General features: G+C 46.2%; 1 protein-coding gene across 1 annotated transcript in view; it reads left to right on the forward strand.

The window, feature by feature from the left end:
* Nucleotides 1-10,926: 10,926 nt before the first annotated feature.
* The window catches only part of LOC140064031 (BAR/IMD domain-containing adapter protein 2-like), a 152,455-nt gene continuing 142,218 nt past the window's right edge, over nt 10,927-21,163 (forward strand). The window contains exon 1 of the mRNA XM_072110434.1: nt 10,927-10,998. The gene's annotated coding sequence lies outside the window, so the exon portion shown is untranslated. The remainder of the gene's footprint in view (nt 10,999-21,163) is intronic.

Raw genomic sequence — 21,163 nt, forward strand, 5'->3', positions numbered from 1 at the left:
ACCCTGAACCTGAACCCAAATGCCGGGTCCGCTCTAGTGACCGGACATATTGGGGCAGATTTACTTAACCGGTCCATCCAAGATCCAGCGGCGCGTTCTCTGCGGTGGATTCGGGTCTTCTGGCGATTCACTAAGGCAGTTCCTCCAATGTCCACCAGGTGTCGCTGCTGCGCTGAAGTCCGCCGAGGCCCACCGGAGTACACGGTGCTATACTTGGTGAAGGTAATTGCAAGTCCAGCGACACTTTTTTTTTTAAATGCGGCGGTTTCTCCGAATCCGTCGGGTTTTCGTTCGGCCACGCCCTCAGATTTCCGTCGCGTGCGCCACAATCCGATCGCGTGCGACAAAAACCCGGGGCTATTCAGGGAAAATCGGCGCAAATCGGAAATATTCAGGTAACACGTCTGGAAAACGCAAATAGGGCCCTTAGTAAATGACCCCCATTATCTTCCTGGCCAATCATAGCCATGGCAGGTTTCTAAGGGCTATCAATTTGCTCTATTGTCTGTTTAGTGTCAATCCGACAATATGACAGGGTCCGCTTATCTTTATTTGTGTATTGTGATATATATAAATCTGCTCACTAATTTTTACATCCCCATTAGTGTGTATATCTTCAATTTGATGTGAGTTTTATGTAAAAATGTATGTTTTCATGCATTTTTTTAAAAATAGTTTGTGTTTGTCACAAAGTTGCATGAGGGTAGAACAGGCTGTCAATTGCTAATCAAGACAAATGAAATGAATATGAAGTATCTATAACACTACATATGTTCATCTATTAAATTACATTTTCTGTTTGGGGCATATTTTTTTGCCATCAAAATCAATTTTTATAACTTTTTTTATCATTTTTTTCAATTTAAATCAAAATGGCTTGAACAAGCTTACCGTATATACACTCGTGTATAAGCCGAGTTTTTCAGCACAAAAAATGTGCTGAAAATCGTCCCCTCGAGTCAATACTACCAAAAATTAATTAAAAATGGACAAAAAAAAATAATAAACTTATATACTCGCCCTCTGGTGGCCCCGATGCGCAGCGCTGCTCCCCCGATGTCATTGTGGCTCCTCTTCTGGCTTCCCAGCTGCTCTTCTTGCTTCAGCGTGCTGGGCGCCGCCATGTTCTTCTCGCGGGCGGTGCCTAGTATGACGTCCCAGCACGCTGAAGCAAGAAGAGCAGCCGGGAAACCAGAAGAGGAGCCGCGATGACATCGGGGGAGCAGCGCTGCGCATCGGGGCCACCGGAGGGTGAGTATATACGTTTATTTTTTTATTCTGGGCTGTGCTGTATACTACTGGGGGCAGGCTGTATACTACTGGGGGCAGTGCTGTATACTACTGGGGGCAGTGCTATATACTTCTGGGGGCAGTGCTATATACTTCTGGGGGCAGTGCTGTATATTATAGGGGGCTGGCTGGCTATATACTGGGGGGGTATGTGACCAATGCATTTCCCACCCTCGGCTTATACTCAAGTCAATAGGTTTTCCCAGTTTTTGGTGGTAAAATTAGGGGTCTCGGCTTATACTCGGGTCGGCTTAAACTCGAGTATATACGGTATGTCTTAATGCAATTTTGAAAATGGGGCAAGTGTCTGCTTTCAGAAGATTTATGGTTTGTTTGGTTTTAGTATAATTCTTTATGCTGTAATTTTGGTTTTATTTATACATGTCAAAATTGTAAGTATTACTCTGGCCAATAGCACAATAGACTTTCCAAAAACACCTAACAGGGTTAATAAATTTGCTAATCAGCGTATCTCCAAAGACAGACATTGGCCGACAATTATCAAAACTGTGGAGTGCGCAGGGTGCGGTAGATTAACCCTTTCCCGCCAAGGCCTTTTTTAATTTTTGCATTTTCATTTTTTCCCCACCACCTTCAAAATGCTTTAACTTTTTTATTTTTCCATGTAAAGAGCTGTATGACGGCTTGTTTTCTGCATAACAAATTGCACTTCATAGTGACCGTATTTAATATTCCAAGTCATGAACTGGGAACCAGGAAAAAAATTCCAAATGCCGTGAAAATGGTCACTTTGTATTAACATAATTAAATGTGCAAACAACCAATCGCCGCCCCCGATGACCTCACAGGAGGGGGTGATCATATCCAAGATGCCTCTAGGATTTAAATGCCTCCGACAGCTTTGCCGGAGGCATTTACAGGGTAAACACCCGTGATCAGTGTTTGCTTAAATATGCAACAAACACCCACCTTGTATGGAGAGGCTCTGCCTGTGAGCCCTCTCCATAAACCTGCAGCCGGCATGTGACGTAATACTATGTCACATGTAGGTAAGGGATTAATCAAAACTGGCGCATGGTCTTCATGAATCCAGTGCACCCTGCACTGCTCTAGAAGTGTACAACATTTTTTTTTATGCACTTTGTTGTCGCAAAGACAGAATTGTGTGGCACAAACTCAGACTAAGCAGTAACACAACCCTTAGGTGCATATTTTTTCCCTCTTGTCGAATACAGTGCATCCGCAACACAAAACTGATGCAGACACTTTATAAATACATGTGCAAGAAGTTTTCATGTTTTTTTCAGTGCAAAGTCAGACCGAAAACTACAGCAAACACTTACTAAATACGGGAATTGTGGTAAACAAAGGGTCTCCTCCTCAGATGAGGGACAGGGTCTTTTCATGGGGTAACTGCGTCAGCAGAGGTAGGTGCTAGCATAGCACAACTGGGGGAAAGTTCAGGACAGTTTCTGACTTTAAATAAGCAATGGGAGAGTCGCACGATAGTCTCTGGCTCTTTGTAGGGGTATGTGGGCGCAGCCCAACTGGGAGCAGAAAAATCACAAAATAGTCATATTTAGAAAGTGTCAGCCCATCAGGGGTTACTCACTATCAGAGTCCTGAAGACAATCCAGATCCTGATCCAGTTTTGGATCCCGTGGTGAGACAGCAGCCAGCTGGGGAAACCCAGTGGCATTTCCAGGAACTGCAGGTTCCTCAGCGTCCTTCTGGGTATCCTGACAATCAGGGATAGGGGCGCTGTTGTCAGGGATAATGACCTCTCCAGCTGATTGCTCGGCAAGGCCTGAGACCATAGATGGGTCTATAAACAAATAAATGGGGGCCTGCGGCAGGGCCCCTTCTCCCTCCTCTTCCTCCAAGTCTTCCAGGGTTGGTTCATCACCCCACTGGTAGGCAGCTGCCGGATGAGGGTCTTTCATTGGAGTCCACGGATGGAGCTCATCCGCCAGACCATCTCCTGCAATAGAGGACCCCTTGGATCCATTCACACTTGTGGCTGGAGAGACGGTCGGGGTACTCCCCTGGACCAGGCCTGGTCCATGGATGGCAATGAGACCAACACTGACAATCACAGTGGATGGGGCACTCACATGGGTCATCTCCTGAAGAGTCGCAGCCCGGGAAGAAACAGGAGACTCTGAGCAGAAGTCCTCCAGAGGATGGCTGTGATAGAGGTGCTCTTTGGGGTCTGGAATCTGGGTGACCCTGGCAGTCCAGGGCCCCTGTGACCCCTCCTGAATTCGACCTACTCTCCGGGCTTAAGGTTGAGGAGTCGTTCAGGCAAGTCGGATCGCTTGACAGAGCAACGGGGAACAAAGACCTCCCTCCCGGTATAGTCCTCAGTGATGAACTCGTATCCCTTCTTGATATTTAAGGCTCATAACTGCCTGGTTGTCCGGTCCCACTGCACCCAGGCACCTTGGGTGGACTGACCAACCACGAAGCATTGGGCCTGCCATTCTAGCCAACGCTGGGCTGCCATCGCATCTTGCAGGTTCTGGCGAAGATTCTCACCAAGACCACGCGGCTGCGGGGGCGCTGGGTGGGACTGCTGGCCTTTCGGGTACGGGAACAGAAACTTCCATTGGTGGTTCAGCATCCAGGACTTGCTGCAAGTTGACCGTAGGCTCAGGCACTTCAGGGAGGGCTTCCGGTTCTGGAACGGGGGGAACAGCCACCGCCACAATGGGGGCACTCCAGCCCGGAATTTCGGCACCAGTGCGGTTGCCGGGAGAGGAAGCAGGAACCAGCCAGGTATTGAGCCTAGCTCCGTAACAGATTGTAGATACGTGCTCAAGATGGAGACCCTGCTGAGTCCTCGCTGGAAACTTTGAGATTCTGAGGGCCGTCGGATGGGTTGGGCAGCCAGCACAATAATCATCTTGAAGTCCTCCAGAAATTCAGGCGTGTCTTCCACGGGGAGAAATCGAGGTGTCTCCATGAGGCACACTTACTGGTCACTGCACGTGGCACGCTGGAGCTCTCCTTTTATATCAAGGTAGAATAAAAAGTCCTCCCACCGGGGGTTGAAGCTTTGGTACTTCCCGCCAGAGTTAGTAGGCGGGGGTTCGTGCCATTTGCACATGGTCAGAGTTTGGTGAGTCACCTGGATTTCCCACCAGTGAGGATTTTGGTGGGCTGGAGCTCCTTGCTGCGCCACAGAGACTTCCAGAGGTAAACGCTTTAGGTGCTACAGTGCCAGATGTAGTAGAGCTTACAAAGTTCTTTAGCAGGGATTAACCTCCTGCAATAACATAGTCTATGTTGTAAAACACAAATCACATGAGCCTGCCCCCGGATGGCAGCACAGTTAGGCAGCACAGTCTTTCAATAAAAGGGCAGTCTATAGTGCCAGTATAAGGCACAGAAGTAAATATCCTGTTCGTGAGGCCACTTGTAACATCCCCCACCGGGGCCTAGCCTTTACTTGGGCGCCTGGAGGCAGCCGGGGGCCCAGAATACCGGAGAGGCTTGCTTGCAGCCTAGGCACACTGATGTCATGGTGCTTTGTATGGGGACCAGAGGGCTCTCCTACAGCCTGTCAGGTCTCCAGCAGGTGGTATGTGTAAGGAATATGGAGGGAGAGGCTAATGTACTGGTTTTCCATGGGGCAACCCCCGAGTGTCTGTAAGATATGTCCCTGGGTGATGGATGGGGAGCCTGTGGTGGTAACAGCTGTACCCAGGGAACAGATGGAGGCAAACATTGTGCAAAATAATTTACGGTTCTTTATTGAACAACAGCAGGCAACTGGCCTAAACAGTCTCACAGCAGATGTGACTTACTCAGTGTCGGACTGGTGTACCTTGGGCCCACCAGAGAAAATTTTGGGGGCGGGGGCACCCTTCATGTAATAAGAAAGACTACCAGACTACTCCTAATTGAAGTGTAAAACACATTCTATCAAACATTAGATACAAAGCCAGAATCGAAGTCCATATATAACTGTAGCATTCAGCCAAGCTCGCAGCCATATATGCGTGTGAATGCACCCTAACTGTGTCCAATCATTGCTGGGAAAACATCTTATTTTATTACAGTGTACTGTGCCTGTAGCTCCAAGTATGCCTGTGTACTGCTCCAGTAGCTCCATGTATGGCTGTGTACTGCTCCTGTAGCTCCATGTATGGCTGTGTACTGCTCCTGTAGCTCCATGTATGGCTGTGTACTGCTCCTGTAGCTCCATGTATGGCTGTGTACTGCGGCTGTAGCTCCATGTAAGGATGTGTAATGCGGCTGTAGCTCCATGTATGGATGTGTACTGTGGCTGTAGCTCCATGTATGGATGTGTACTGCGGCTGTAGCTCAATGTATGGCTGTGTACTGCGGCTGTAGCTCCATGTATGACTGTACTGCGGCTGTAGTTCCATGTATGGCTGTGTACTGTGCCTGTAGCTCCATGTATGGCTGTGTATTGCTCCTGTAGCTCCATGTATGACTGTGTACTGCAGCTGTAGCTCCATGTATGGCTGTGTACTGCTCCTGTAGCTCCATGTATGACTGTGTACTGCGGCTGTAGCTCAATGTATGGCTGTGTACTGCGGCTGTAGCTCCATGTATGACTGTGTACTGCGGCTGTAGCTCCATGTATGGCTGTGTACTGCGCCTGTAGCTCCATGTATGGCTGTTTACTGCGGCTGTAGCTCCATGTATGACTGTGTATTGCTCCTGTAGCTCCATGTATGGCTGTGTAGTGCGGCTGTAGCTCCATGTATGACTGTGTACTGCTCCTGTAGCTCCATGTATGACTGTGTACTGCGGCTGTAGCTCAATGTATGGCTGTGTACTGCGGCTGTAGCTCCATGTATGACTGTGTATTGCTCCTGTAGCTCCATGTATGGCTGTGTAGTGCGGCTGTAGCTCCATGTATGACTGTGTACTGCTCCTGTAGCTCCATGTATGACTGTGTACTGCGGCTGTAGCTCAATGTATGGCTGTGTACTGCGGCTATAGCTCCATGTATGACTGTGTACTGCGGCTGTAGCTCCATGTATGACTGTGTACTGCGGCTGTAGCTCCATGTATGGCTGTGTACTGTGCCTGTAGCTCCATGTGTGGCTGTGTATTGCTCCTGTAGCTCCATGTATGACTGTGTACTGCAGCTGTAGCTCCATGTATGGCTGTGTACTGCTCCTGTAGCTCCATGTATGACTGTGCACTGCGGCTGTAGCTCAATGTATGGCTGTGTACTGCGGCTGTAACTCAATGTATGGCTGTGTACTGCGGCTGTAGCTCCATGTATGACTGTGTAGTGCGGCTGTAGCTCCATGTATGGCTGTGTACTGTGCCTGTAGCTCCATGTATGGCTGTGTAGTGCGGCTGTAGCTCCATGTATGGCTGTGTACTGCGGCTGTAGCTCCATGTATGGCTGTGTACTGTGCCTATAGCTCCATGTATGGCTGTGTACTGCTCCTGTAGCTCCATGTATGGATGTGTACTGCTCCTGTAGCTCCATGTATGGATGTGTACTGCTCCTGTAGCTCCATGTATGGATGTGTACTGCACCTGTAGCTCCATGTATGGATGTGTACTGCTCCTGTAGCTCCATGTATGGATGTGTACTGCTCCTGTAGCTCCATGTATGGATGTGTACTGCTCCTGTAGCTCCATGTATGACTGTACTGCGGCTGTAGCTCAATGTATGACTGTGTACTGCGGCTGTAGCTCCATGTATGGCTGTGTACTGTGCCTGTAGCTCCATGTATGGCTGTGTTTTGCTCCTGTAGCTCCATGTATGACTGTGCACTGCGGCTGTAGCTCCATGTATGGCTGTGTACTGTGCCTGTAGCTCCATGTATGGCTGTGTATTGCTCCTGTAGTTCCATGTATGACTGTGTACTGCATCTGTAGCTCCATGTATGGCTGTGTACTGCAGCTGTAGCTCCATGTATGGCTGTGTACTGTGCCTGTAGCTCCATGTGTGGCTGTGTATTGCTCCTGTAGCTCCATGTATGACTGTGTACTGCAGCTGTAGCTCCAGGTATGGCTGTGTACAGCGACTGTGGCTCCATGTATGGCTGTGTACAGCGACTGTATAGAGACAGGGCCTTCTCCCCCCCCCCCTCCACCCCAGGATAGAAATAGGGCCTCACCCCCACCCCAGGATAGAAATAGGGCCTCACCCCCCACCCCAGGATAGAAATAGGGCCTCCCCTCCTACCCCAGGATAGAAATAGGGCCTCCCCTCCTACCCCAGGATAGAAATAGGGCCTCCCCTCCCACCCCAGGATAGAAATAGGGCCTCACCCCCACCCCAGGATAGAAATAGGGCCTCACCCCCCACCCCAGGATAGAAATAGGGCCTCACCTCCTACCCCAGGATGGAAATAGGGCCTCCCCTCCCACCCCAGGATAGAAATAGGGCCTCCCGCCCCACCCCAGGATAGAAATAGGGCCTCATCCCCCAGTCCAGGATAGAAATAGGGCCTCATCCTCCAGTCCAGGATAGAAATAGGGCCTCACCCCCCCCCACCCCAGGATAGAAACAGGGCCTCCCCTCCCACCCCAGGATAGAAATAGGGCTTCCCCACCACCCCAGGATAGAAATAGGGCTTCCCCACCACCCCAGGATAGAAATAGGGCCTCATCTCCCCACTTCAGGATAGAAATAGGGCCTCCCCTCCCACCCCAGGATAGAAATAGGGCCTCCCCTCCCACCCCAGGATAGAAATAGGGCTTCCCCACCACCCCAGGGTAGAAATAGGGCTTCCCCACCACCCCAGGATAGAAATAGGGCCTCACCCCCCACCCCAGGATAGAAATAGGGCCTCACCCCTCACCCCAGGATAGAAATAGGGCCTCCCCCACCTCAGTACCGACGGACCGACATACACACACAGAAGTGAAGCAGCAGCGGGAACGCGCCATCTCAGGTGCCGGCGAGCACAGGAGCAGGAAGCAGGCATCGGGCGCCAGGACCACGAGGCCGCGCAGGCGTGGGAGCGTCCGGGCCGCGTCAGCGTGGGAACGTCGGGGACCTGGTGGCATCGGAGCAACGGGACCCGGCAGGCGTCAGGGACCACCGGAGGATTCTCCGGTACTCCAGTGGGCCAGTCCGACGCTGGACTTACTGAAGTGGTCATAGAGAGGGTCCAACCAAAGTGCACCAGCCTGTTAGTACATCAAGGCTGGGATGGAGATGTGTCCAAGCTGTGGAAGCTGCAGCTCTGAGCACTGATGGTGTACTGACACTGTCTCTCGCCTCACTCTGTATGCTGGTATTCTAAGAGGATGTGCTCCCTAGGGAAAGCTGGGTTCCAAGAGGCCTTGCTCCTCCCTCCCAGGGGTTTTGTTCTCCTGGTCAGGTGGTAGTACCTCTCCAATCACACTCCAGTTTACATTACAGCCAAAAATTGGTCAATAACTTGTATCAGCAATGCTTAGTGTCAGGGAAACATTTAGATTCCACAATGTAGATGTTATTGACAAAATACTGTTCAAACACGCAGAAAAGGTGTAAATCTTTCTACTTTAATATTTCTGTGTGTAGTCACTTGGTTTTGGCTCACAATAAGTGTTGCAGAGAATTGATGAAATAACATGTGTGAACTGGCTCTTATAGTGTATTTTTTACTGTTATAATATATATAGTGTAATATTTACAGTTTAGTTTTCTGATCACTTATAAAGAATGGCTGGACCATTGTACAAGGCAAGCTCGTATTCCATCTGTCAGCTCTTCCTTCTCATACAGAATGTGATGCGCTCTAAAAATACAGATTTATTATTTTTAGAAGCATTTACACACAGGAAAAGCTAATGTATAATACCTAACAAGAGATACTGAAAAAGTAATCCATTCATACAAGTCTAAGGCCCTTTCCATACTTGCGAGTGTAATGCGTTGAACTCGCATCAAACTCGCAGCATGTGCTGTCTGGATCGCCTGGCCTGAATGCTGCAAACCGGAACTGAAGTTGAGCTTATCAGTTCAGTTCCAGTTTGCAGTATTCTGGCCGGGTCTCTTTGAACTGGATTATATTGTTGATTGCTCCTTTGCAGTGCCGACATGCTTCCCTGTATGTTAAAGGGAACCTGGGGACAGGTTCCCATAGACAATGTTAAGTATATAGGAGACATGTTTTTTAAATAAAAACTCTTATTTTGTTTGAGGCAAGGGCGTAACTAGAATAGGTAGGGCCCCATGGCAGACTTTTGCATGCCCCCACTTCCACCTTAAAAAAATATGTTAAGGTAAACCTAACTGACCCAGATGACATCGCCCCATTGGATGGGGATCCATTACCCATTACCCATGCCTTTGCAAAGATTGAAGGACTGTCAAAGGAACTCAAAATAAACCCTGGAGTTTAAAATGCTGTCATTTCTACTAGAAAATGAACCTAAGATAGCGCCGGCATCTTGGACCGCACCTAAAACTTTGAAGCTGACAAAGTCCAGGAAATCCCTATGGTGACGTGAGAGTGAGACAGCAGAAAACTCTCCAATCAAGAAACTATACGACCCAAGATGTCTGATATGTTATGCTTTGTATGCTCCTCCTTTTCTATTTTTTCTACATAGACTGGTAAACCAAATAAACTTGCACAGTGCTGAATTACCCGGTGCGGGTGGCATGAGCGAGACTTCAACCAGCTGTTGTCTGAGTCATTCCTTGCAATGTGTACACATGCTTCAACAGATTTGAAACACACGATTGACGCACACTAAAAGTTGATATAATAAATCCTCCCCTAACAAATATACATATTGTATACTAACACACTTTTATTTTTCAAATGAGTTGCAAAATGAATAGAAAATATAGTCCAGACTAGGGTAGCACGATGTATCGAAATCTTGGTACATACATACATACCATATACAGACATACAGTATATATATACATCCAATACCCCAGAGGGCAGGGTTCCCTGACACCACGGGCCCCACATAGCAGGATTACGGCCATGGGTTAAGCAATAATCAATAGGAAATTTTTCCTGGCTCCTGGCCAGAATCCCATTGGTGATCTCCCACTCTGGTGCATATTTCCGCCTCCCAGGACGCGCACACGCCAGCGCTCTGTGATTTAAAGGGCCAGCTCAGTTCCGTTCCTGAATACGCTTCTCTGCTGCTAGCCTTGAACTTCTGCTCCGCTACTGACTATGATCCTGTACTGCCTGTCCTGACCTCCTGCCTGTCCCCGACTACGATTCTGCTCTACGACCCTGTACCTCGCCTTGGCCACCACCGCAGACAAAGTGGTGCCTGTGGAGCGACCTGGTGGGACCATGCCACAGCAAGTCCAACCCGCTTTGCGGTGAGCTCTGGTGAAAACCGAGTACCACTTAGACTCTGCTCCCAGGTGCTGGCGTCATCATCAGCAGTGGTACAGTGGGTCCACTACCACTGAATCCTGACATTGACACTACAGACTCTACACTCACTAGGGGGTGAAGGGCTTGTTTCTAGTTTGGGAATGTTTGTTTTCTTTGTCAATAAGTCTCAATAAAAATGTATTTGAACATAAAAATATAAGTATATAGGCATAATCTACCTTTGCATCAAACACATTCTCCACAAAATTGCTGTGAAATTTCTTTGGCTTTGAAAAATCCATGCAGACACGTACACATAATACTGGTCTGATTTAATATACTTCAGTTCAGATGATCACACTGCAGTACTGTAGTGAGCTGCCAGAGAGTATATTGAATCAGCCCCTTGCAAGAGAAGCTAAGCACAGGCCTGCAGGCTTGTGAAGAAATGCCCTGTGTAAAGGTAAGAAATGCAATGCTTCCTTATCATAGAAAATCATGCATATACATAAACATAGAAGCTGATTGTATGTGGAAGCTGCATGGATAGAATATGAGATCTACATGAAATGTCTGTATACAGGGTTCTATAGCAAAATACAAAACAATACAACACATAAGATTCATCACATAAAAGATTATAAATATTTGTAAGCAACACTATCAATATGAATATGACATATAAAGGAAAAAGCAATTGGGTCAAATATGATTCATTGTAAGGATTTAGAGACTACATCTTTGTCATTCATTCATACTCCTGTAACCCCCCCCCCCCCCCAACCCCTCTATTCATCAAAATACTATCATTTAAAAGGATTTAGCTAGAAACCAAATATGGGAGGGTAAGAGAACACTTCTAACTGTGTGCTAAGATTGCCCATTGCTCATGAAAGAGAGGTCCCACAAGATTACCAAGGATATGAACTAGACATGCATAAAATAGCGAAGCATAGAATATGTGAAGTATTTATTTATTTTAAGTTTCCTGATTATGGTTGCCTTAAGGTTTCCATTGATACTCAAAAAGGGGTTTACCACATTGGGCAATCTCTACTTATTAGATAGGTTGAGAGACAGAATGCTGAGCACTCTTAATAACCAGCTAGAGTCCATGGGAAATGCTCAGTGTCTGTGCAGCACTACCTCCAGAGGATTATTGTGTGTGCAATCAGTAAAGTTGAAAGACTGAAGCGTTCTTTTACCCTGGTCTGTTTTGGAGCCCTTTCACACAGCACTCACATTGTACACTGACCCATTATAGTCAATAGTTTTATTCCGACATCCACGTTCTTGAATTGCCTCAGGATTGTAGAATGCTCTAGTTTTCAAGATCATTGCAATAAAAAAACGCCCTTTTCAAATCTGTGGGTTAGTACCATCCATGTGCAGTCTTGGGCCTCAAACAAAAGTTCTGCCCATGTGAAGTTTACTTACTCTCTAATGACAACACAAAGGACAAAGGACTGTCCAAGCACCAAACATGGGCAGGAATAGAAACGGCGTTGAGTTTTTCATCTCAAACCACTTGCACAAGGATCCATGTAAGGCAAAGCCAAGTGCATGAGTCCACAGAAATAAATGTGTCTGTGTGCTATTGCTGTTTGCAGCCAGAGGAGTACGTTTCAGTTAAAGGAGGTGCATTTGTCATAAGTGTGCAGTGACTTAAGGGCTATTCTCCTCTGGACATTCACATTTAATTTAATTCATCTGCCATGTACATACTGGTACATTTCTTCAATTCGAAGTTATTAAAGACTGTACTTGTATGAAGAAAATGTTTCCTTTAAAAGTGGTCATATGATTCCTTAGAAACATCGCCAACATCGCCTTAGCTCCAACACCGCCAATGATAATCCAGCTTTATAACTACCTGAGCTTCCTCCACCCAGGATTAGGGCCACCATTTCCAGGCCTCTGTGTAACAAAACAGAGGTGAGGGGAGTAAAAGAAAGGACAGAAAAGAGTAAGAAAAGCCCTGAGTGTTTTCCCTTTCCTGTGCTCCCTCCGCCTGCTGCTAGTGTGTGTCTGTAAATATATATATGGTAATTAGAAATATATATATATATACAGACCAAAAATTTGGACACACCTTCTCATTCAAAGATTTTTCTGTATTTTCATGACTTGAAAAATTGTAGATTCACACTGAAGGCATGTTCTCGGTTCCTTTTGCTTTGATTACTGCTTTGCACACTATTGTCATTCTCTTGATGAGCTTCAAGAGGTAGTCGCCTGAAAAGGTTTTCACATCACAGTTGTCCCCTGTCAGGTTTAATAAGTGGGATTTCACCAGCCTCAGAAATTGCAGATTAACAGCAGCTTGGATTAGAGACCATGTCAATGCCACAAGTTCTAGCAGCAGACACATCTGTACAACAACTGTTAAGAAGAGACTGTGTGCAGCAGCCTTCATGGTAAAATAGCTGCTAAAAAACACTGCTAAGGACAGGAAACAAGCAGAATAGACTTGTTTGGGATAAAGAACACAAGGAATGGAGATTAGACCAGTGGAAATCTGTGCTTTGACCTGATGAGACCAAATTTGAGATCTTTGTTCCCACCACCATGTCTTTGTGTGAAGCAATGGACTGTGAAGCATAGAGGTGTGAAGGTGTAGGGGGTACTTTTCTGGCACTGTTGGGGATTTATTCAAAATTGAAGGTATACTGAACCAACATGGTTACCACAGCATTTTGCAGTTGCATGCTATTCTATCAATTTTTTTTTTAGGACAATGAGCCGAAACCTCCAGGCTATGTAAGGGCTATTTGACTAAGTAGGAGAGTGATAGGGTGCTATGCCAGATGACATGGCCTTCCCAGTCACCAGACCAGAACCCAATCAAGATGGTTTGTGGTGAGCTGGACTGCAAAGTGAAGACAAAAGGGCCAACAAGTGCTATGCATCTCTGCGAACTCCTTCAAGACTGTTTCAAGACCATTCCAGGTGACTACCTCTTGAAGCTCATCAAGAGAATGCCAAGAGTATACAAAGCAGTAATTAAAGCAGAAGGTGGCTACCTAGAAGAACCTAGAATATAAGACATATTTTTAGTATATAATTCCACATGTGTTAATTTATAGTTTTGATGCCTTCAGTGTGAATGAGAAAAGTCTTTGAATGAGAAGGTGTGTCCAAACTTTTGTACTGTGCTGTATATATATATATATATATATATATATATTTAGTCTGCCTGCAGTCACAGGCTTGCGCAGGAGTCACAGAGCCCTCCCTTTCTTCTCTCGGTATGAAGCAGTGCACAGGAAAGAGAAGACTGCTGTCTTATTGTGACTGACCTGGATAGGGATGGGATAGGCAACAGTCAATGAGAGATGGCTGGATGCTGGAGGACAGAGACTGTGCGGACCCTACCTAATACTTAACATTTGTATGTTTGTTTTTATTTCCAGTCTATAAAAAGTGTCTTGATTTTTGAAAATCTTTTCACTTTTTACCCATTCATGTACTAATGTTTTAGGCCCCTTAGGCATGGCTGTATCTATAGGGGATGCTGCCCTAGTTACACAGTCCAAATATGTTGCATATAATGCAGTACCTTACTGGCACTGGTCACAAACCTTATGAACCTTATGTGTCTTTAAACACAGCAGCCACTCACATAAGCAGAGGTGATAGGTTGCAAATACATATGTACAGGTGGTCCCCAACTCAAGGACACCCAACTTACATACTCCACCCCATCCATTGTAATATATCAGGTTATGTTTTTTAGTAAGCGGGTTCTCCATGTGGTGTCTCACATCCATGCTAACATCTGTGTAAATGCTATTTTAAGTGTCAAGTTGTGTTTTGTAGCAGGTGACTGCATCTCTCATCCTGCCCCCCATCTTGCTGCAGGTGGTGCTGCCTGAGGCAAGAGGCTCAACTAGTCTAATGGCTGGTATACCCTGGCAGGCCACATTTAAACTCATTATGAGTCTTTATCTTCTGCCTGATGAAGACTCATAATGAGTCCAAACGGTGCTATGATTGGTATAAGTAAAGAATGTGATATCCTTTTCAACTAAACTTGGAAGTCTGCTGCTTCAGAATTTATGCTGAAGTCATTCCACAGACATTCTGTTGTAGAGGAAACCAAAAGATGTAGTTGTATATAGTTTTTTTTGTTGTGCAGCTCATCCTTTGCATAGTAATAGTTAAATTCCATACCAATTTTTAGGTTATTTAGCCATCCACTATGCTGAAACTTTATAAGTCTACTGTACATTCAAATGCACATATGCAAACTGTAGCCGGGTGGGCATACAGAAGGTACGGTAGAGATGAGGAGGGGTGAGCGCTGCTCCATAGAAAAAAGAACCACACGGCAGTTCTTATGGCTGAAGATAGCATATGCTCTATCTTTTTTTGCAGCCATGGCTCGTAATGGTGGGCACAAAAAGTGCAAGCTCGAGTGCCTTAGCCGTCTATGGGAGATATATATCTTGCCGGATATACATTGCCCCAACAGTCATATCAATGGGACCTTACATTGTTGATTTTCTGACTATAAAACGCACCATGTGCAGGCACTCCAAGTTTAAATTGTGTTTAGAAAGTTTTTGTGCTCGGCACTGCAAGAGTTTAGGGGTGGTTGTATCCAAGGACAACTGTCTCATTTCCAAGTACTAACATGGCTACATTTATGGGAAATTATCTAATTAAAATATATGTATGTGTATGTATATATGTGTATGTAAGTATATGACAGATGTATTAAATAAAATGTGTATGCCCAGAAGAGAATACCCCTTTAAGTGTAACTTACGACATAGTGACATAAGATTGAGGAATTTTAAGACCCCTTTCACACTTGCGTTTTTCATGCGCGTTTTCTGCGCGTGCTTTTGACGTGCAGAACTTGCATTGCACTCTGACCCATTGTAATCAATTGGTCTTTTCAGACTTGCATTTTTTTTCACGCGCACACGCGCATTTTTTTTAACGCGCGTTTAAATCTCGACATGCTCTACTTTTGCAAGTCACGCGCGTGAAAAATGCACCATGCAAGTCTATGGAGATGCATTAAAAAACGCATTGCACTCGGAGATACTTGCAAGTGCAATGCAGGTGCAATGCGTTTTTCACGCATCAATTGCTCATCCCTGAGACACTGAACAAACTCTGACTGAAAACTGATTGCACTCTGATGCAAAATGTGCGTTTTTCACTGACCAAACCCTGATGGCACCCTGATCAAACTCTGACGTGATCTGCAACGCAAGTGTGGAAGAGGCCTAAAGGTGTTTTCCTACAAAACAAGTTAGGCCTTATCCACAGGAGTCTGATGCCATACTCGGAAATCTCTGTCAACTCCATAAAGATGAACAGGGCAGCCCGGCCATGCGTGACCTGTGGATAGGGCCTAACTTGTTTCATCGGAAAACCCCTTTAAAATGTATATTTTTTATGATGTACTGGCTATGTGCAGTGTGCCATGTGGGCTATGCAAACCTGTGTGGGAGGTGTGAAAATTTCCCATCTGAAAACCCAGATCTGGGTTATTGACAATATGGAGCAGATTTTGCTGCTCCACAAGCAAAATTTTGATGGGACAGATGATGTAGGGCTGGAAGAATGGGGGTTTAGAATGAGGGGCAGCTGGTTGGGAAAAATACAGAAGGAAGGGAAAGAGAAGAGTTGTAGGGAGCCTAGTTCTAATATGAATCACCTGAATACATTTGCCAAGCTGGCAGATGAGAGGGATGTCAGCTTAGAGGTAGCACAGCTGCAAAATGAACTAGGCGGCTCTTCTTCAAAGAGAAATGTTGTTTGCCAGGTGCTCACTTTTGGCATGTTATGGATCAGGATGACCAATACTGGTGGGGGATCTGGTGCGGACCCAGTGATCATGGTGCACGTTAGCACTTTTCACAAAGTAAGATGTAGGTGGAAGGTTTAAAAGCTGGTGTAGGAAGGAACATTTTGAGAACATGATGAACTGGGTTGATCTTGTTGTCAGTTACAGGCCGTACAGCATAGATGAACTACATCTGATTAGGGAGCGGGCAGCTGTTAGAGGGAATTATTTGCTAGAAGTTTTGACGAGTGTTTAATCTAGAGACCTGTCGGGGCTGTATGAGCTACACATGTACAGCGTAAGAAAGTGTAGTTAGGGAGTTGGGAATTAAAGTAATAGGCTAGAATTGGGGCAGAATTAGATCAGTACAAAGGAAAAAATGAATAGGGATAGGTAAAACAACATAAACTAAACATAAAATAATGCGAGACGCCTCAATAGCAACTGTAACTCTTAATATTGTATTAAAAATGTATAGTGGGCAGGGCCGCATCTGCCATGAGGCGGGATGAAAATCCCGCCTCAGGCGGCAACTGACGGAGCCCTCTTGGAAGCGGCATAATTGCAATGTAGGCGATTCGGCAAGTGCCCGAATCGCTCACAGTAAGTAGTACAGAGCTGCCGCTGGCAAGTCCGTGCAGCGCGATGTATATCCATGGCATTGGTGTCTTAAGACATCAATGCCATTGATATGCAGAGCGTCGCAGCACCGACCTGTTTCTCTGCGCCGCTCTCTTGCTCCAGGAATCCCAGGCACTTCTGGTCAGGTCGCGGGCAGCGAGTGATGACGTCACCGCGACCCGAGCTGAAGAGTCTGGAGGAGAAGTAAATGATTGCGGCAGCGCGGGAAGACAACAACATGTAAGTTTTTCTTGCTGAATCCTGCTTCTAATACAAAACATTGTAGTCATTTTTCTCAGTTTAAATTTTCTAACTGCGCTGTAATGCATTGTCTTGCATGTCATTATGCATGTCATTATGTTAGCAGCGGCTATTTAACAATGAGATTGGGCACTAGGGTAAAAGTGGGGATGGGGAAACTTTACAATTGGACTGCAACATAATCAAATGAGGAGTAGGAGACTCTTTCTGGGGCTGCTTACATAACTAAACAAGGTCTGGGAGGCTGTATATGTGGACAAGAACATACTGTATATAATTAAAGTGGGGTGGAATCTGTATATAGGGGACAGAATTTCATTAAACTTGGGGGATGGGGATCTGTATGTAGAAGGCTGTATATACAGTCATTTCAATGGGGGAAAACTGTATATAGGAACCTTAGAAACTGGTGTGGGAGCTGTATATGGTTTACTTTATATAGTTATGCGGGGAGGATCTGTATATAGGGGCCTGGCTTCAATAAAACTGGGTAGGGGATTGTATATGGGGGCCAGATTTTTATAAAATTTGGGGCTATATTGAAGGGAGCTGTATATAATGTAATTTGGGGGTCTCTGTACCTTGAAAGGAGTTGTATATAAATAATTATATTTGTATAACAAATAAGAGGGGTCTGTGCATAAATGCATTAGGGGGTATTATACATTTTTAATGTGTCATTGTCACTGTCTTTATATTATTGTAACTAAGGGGGGGAAATATGTATTATTAGATTAGGGTGACAGCGTATATAAAATCATAAGAGGGGCTCTATGTAAATCAATAATAATAGCGGGGGGTGTATATTAAAAGGGTTGGCCGAGACCTGGAAAAATGGATATGTGGCCGGGAGGAGGCTGCTAAAAAGAATAAACATTCACTTACCTCTTTGGTCCCCATATACAGTTCTGAGATATAGCGTGGTGGGACGGCGGTGGGAGACACCAACAGGGAAGTAAATGTTTATTTTTTTAGCAGCCCCATCCAGGGCACATTTAATTAGAGGACAGACTGATGCATTTATACTGTATTTTGATGCATATGCATTTTGTAAACAGCAATGTGTGTTTTGCTTTATGGTGGCTTAGTGGTTAGCATTACAGTCTTGCAGAGCTGGGGACCTGGGTTCAAGATGTTTGCCTAGGTTTCCTCCGGGTCCTCTGGATTCCTCCCACACTCCAAAAAATACTGGTTGGTTGATTAGATTGTGAGCCCCATTGGGGACAGGGACTGATTTGGCAAAACTGTGCAGCGCTGTGTAATCTGCAGGTGCTATATAAATAAAGGAGTTATTATTATTAAGGCTTAATATTAATATCAAAAGGGAAAACACATGTTATCGGGGAGGGAGGGGGGGGGGGCATTTCAGTTTTTGCCTCAGGCAGCAAAAGGGCTAGAATCGGCCCTGATAGTGGGCATCAGAGGAATAGCTACCGGGAGAGGAGTAGGGAGAGCAGTGGCTCTGGGGTCCAGGGACATTAAGGGGCCCACTGAGCAGCTTTCATCTCTGTGTTCCTAGGACACAAGTACTATAAGGAGACTAGCGCTGCCCTGCTCTGCCCTGGTATGTGTTTTCTGTGTGTGTGTGTTTGCCTGTCTGTGTGCTGTTTCTGTTTATGTCTTTGTAGCTCATTCACTCTTTCAGAACAGATCAATTCTTGTTAAGATCGGGTAACACAAAAGACAGGGGATAGTGTGCCCTGAGCTTGCCCCAACCTCTGTCCCTTCCTATAGCCCCCCCACGCTAAACCGTGGGGCAACTACTTGAAGACTCGAAATACACTGATAAGTGTGGAAGGGAAACACAAACAGACTGACAAACATAAAACACAAAAGAATAGTAAACTAGCCGGATTCACAACGAGAGGGTACGTCAATAGCAAAATCAGTAGGCAAAGAGTCAATATCAAAAAACGAGCCGAGGTCACAACGATACAGATACAGATACAGAGCAAGTCAAACCTAATGCTGAGAGCGAGTGGAGAAGGGATTTCAAACACTGGCACAGGTGACTAGTGAAGCTGCAATTTATGCAGCAAGAACTCCACCTCCAGAACCTGATAGGAGCTGTACAGCTTCTGGGAATTAACCCCTCATGGTGCAGAACAACCAGGCACCAAGCATAGGTAGCACAAGTCCCAGCAGTTCCGAACACAATTCCTAGACAGCGCGAGATCTTAGCAGCCGCTGCCCGGGACGAGAGGTGGAGTTTGCGCGGATACGCGCTGGGGTTCGGAGAACGCTGCTGGCACCACCAGAAGAACCAGAAGTCCCAGCATTTTCCCTAGCGGACCTGACAATTCTACTACCGATATCCTTTATGTATGGGCGCAGCTCACTTCTACTACCCCTATCCAGTATATATAGACACAGCTCAGTACTAATACCCCTATCCTGTATATATGGGGGTAGGTCGCCCAATAATGCTACCTCACACTAGTAGTCAGTCAGTGACATTAGTGGCAACTAGTACCTTACAGATGAGGATCTGCTCCAGGAAGAGAAATTATAGTATATACAGAACCCACAATTTATTAGGTGCCCTAATTTAGCCTCCCCCTGCATACATAGCCTCTAGCAGCCCCTTACATACACAAGCTCCAGCAGCCCCCCTGTATGCACAGCTTCCAGACCCCTGTATGCAGCCTCCACAAGCCCCCTGTATGCACAGCCTCCAGCCCCCTGTACACAGCCTCTAGCCCCTTGTATACAGTCTCTAGCCCCCTGAAAACAGCCTCCAGCAATCCTGTATATAGCCTCCAAGCCCCCTGTATACAGTCTCCAGCCCCCTAAATACAGCCTCCAGCCCTCATGTATACAGCCTCCAAGCCCCCTGTATACAGCCTCCAGCAGCCACCCTGTATGCAGCCGCCTCCTGACCCCCTGTATACAGCCTCCAGCCTCCCGTATACAGCTTCAACCCCAGTTTATATACAGCCTCCAGCCCCCCTGTATACAGCCTCCAGCCCCCAGCATACAGTCTACAGCTCCCCCTGTATACAGCCTCCAGCCCCCCTGTATACTGCCTCCAGCCCACTGTATACAGCCTGAAGCCCCCTGTATACAGCCTTCAACCCCCTGTATACAGTCTCCAGACCCCTTGTATACAGCCTACAGCTCCCTGTATACAGCCGCCAGCTCCCTGTATACAGCCAACAGCTACCTGTATACAGCCTCCATCCCCCTATATACAGCCACCAGCCCACCTGTATACAGCCTTCAGCCCCTGTATACAGCCTCCTGCTCCCTGTATACAGCCTCCAGCCTCCTATATACATCCTTCAGCCCCCCTGTATTCAGCCTCCAGTATACAGCCTCCAGCCCCCTGTATACAGCCTCCAGTCCCCTTGTATACCTCCAGCCTCCAGCCTTGGATTTTATGGCTTTTACTTTGCACCCCAAATGACATATATATGTATAGGTTTTATAATGTGTTTATACATTTACAAAAATTGAAACCTCCTGCACATTTTTTTTTTGATTTAGCCATTTCTGGCACTAATAACTTTTTCATATTTCAGTGTAAGGAGCTGAGGGGGTATCATTTTGTAAGACTTTTTATGTTGTGTGCAATGCTACCATTTTTATGACTGTACAACCTTTTGATCAAGGCGGAGGCGGAGCTTTGTAGGCCACTTCATTGATTCGCTTGATTACCTCAAAGGGGCCATGGAACCGGGGACCAAGTTTGTAGCTGGGTTTTGGTGGGGTCTGTGGCTCGGAGAAGGGACTGGTGGGTCTATTCCCAAAAAGATTTGAGGTCCTGCACCAGATTCTCTAACACAGGGAGATCAGAGGGAGTAGACAAGAGGAGGACGAGGGATTTGTCTGTAGACAACAAAGAACGTGGCTGAGCCAGTATACCCAGAGTCCAGGGAATTGTAGGAGAACTCAGCCCATGGTAACAGATCAGCCCAATTATCTTGACGGGCTGAAACAAAGT

The sequence above is a fragment of the Engystomops pustulosus genome, chromosome 6 (assembly GCF_040894005.1).
Source record: "Engystomops pustulosus chromosome 6, aEngPut4.maternal, whole genome shotgun sequence".
In the NCBI taxonomy this organism is placed as follows: Eukaryota; Metazoa; Chordata; class Amphibia; order Anura; family Leptodactylidae; genus Engystomops; species Engystomops pustulosus.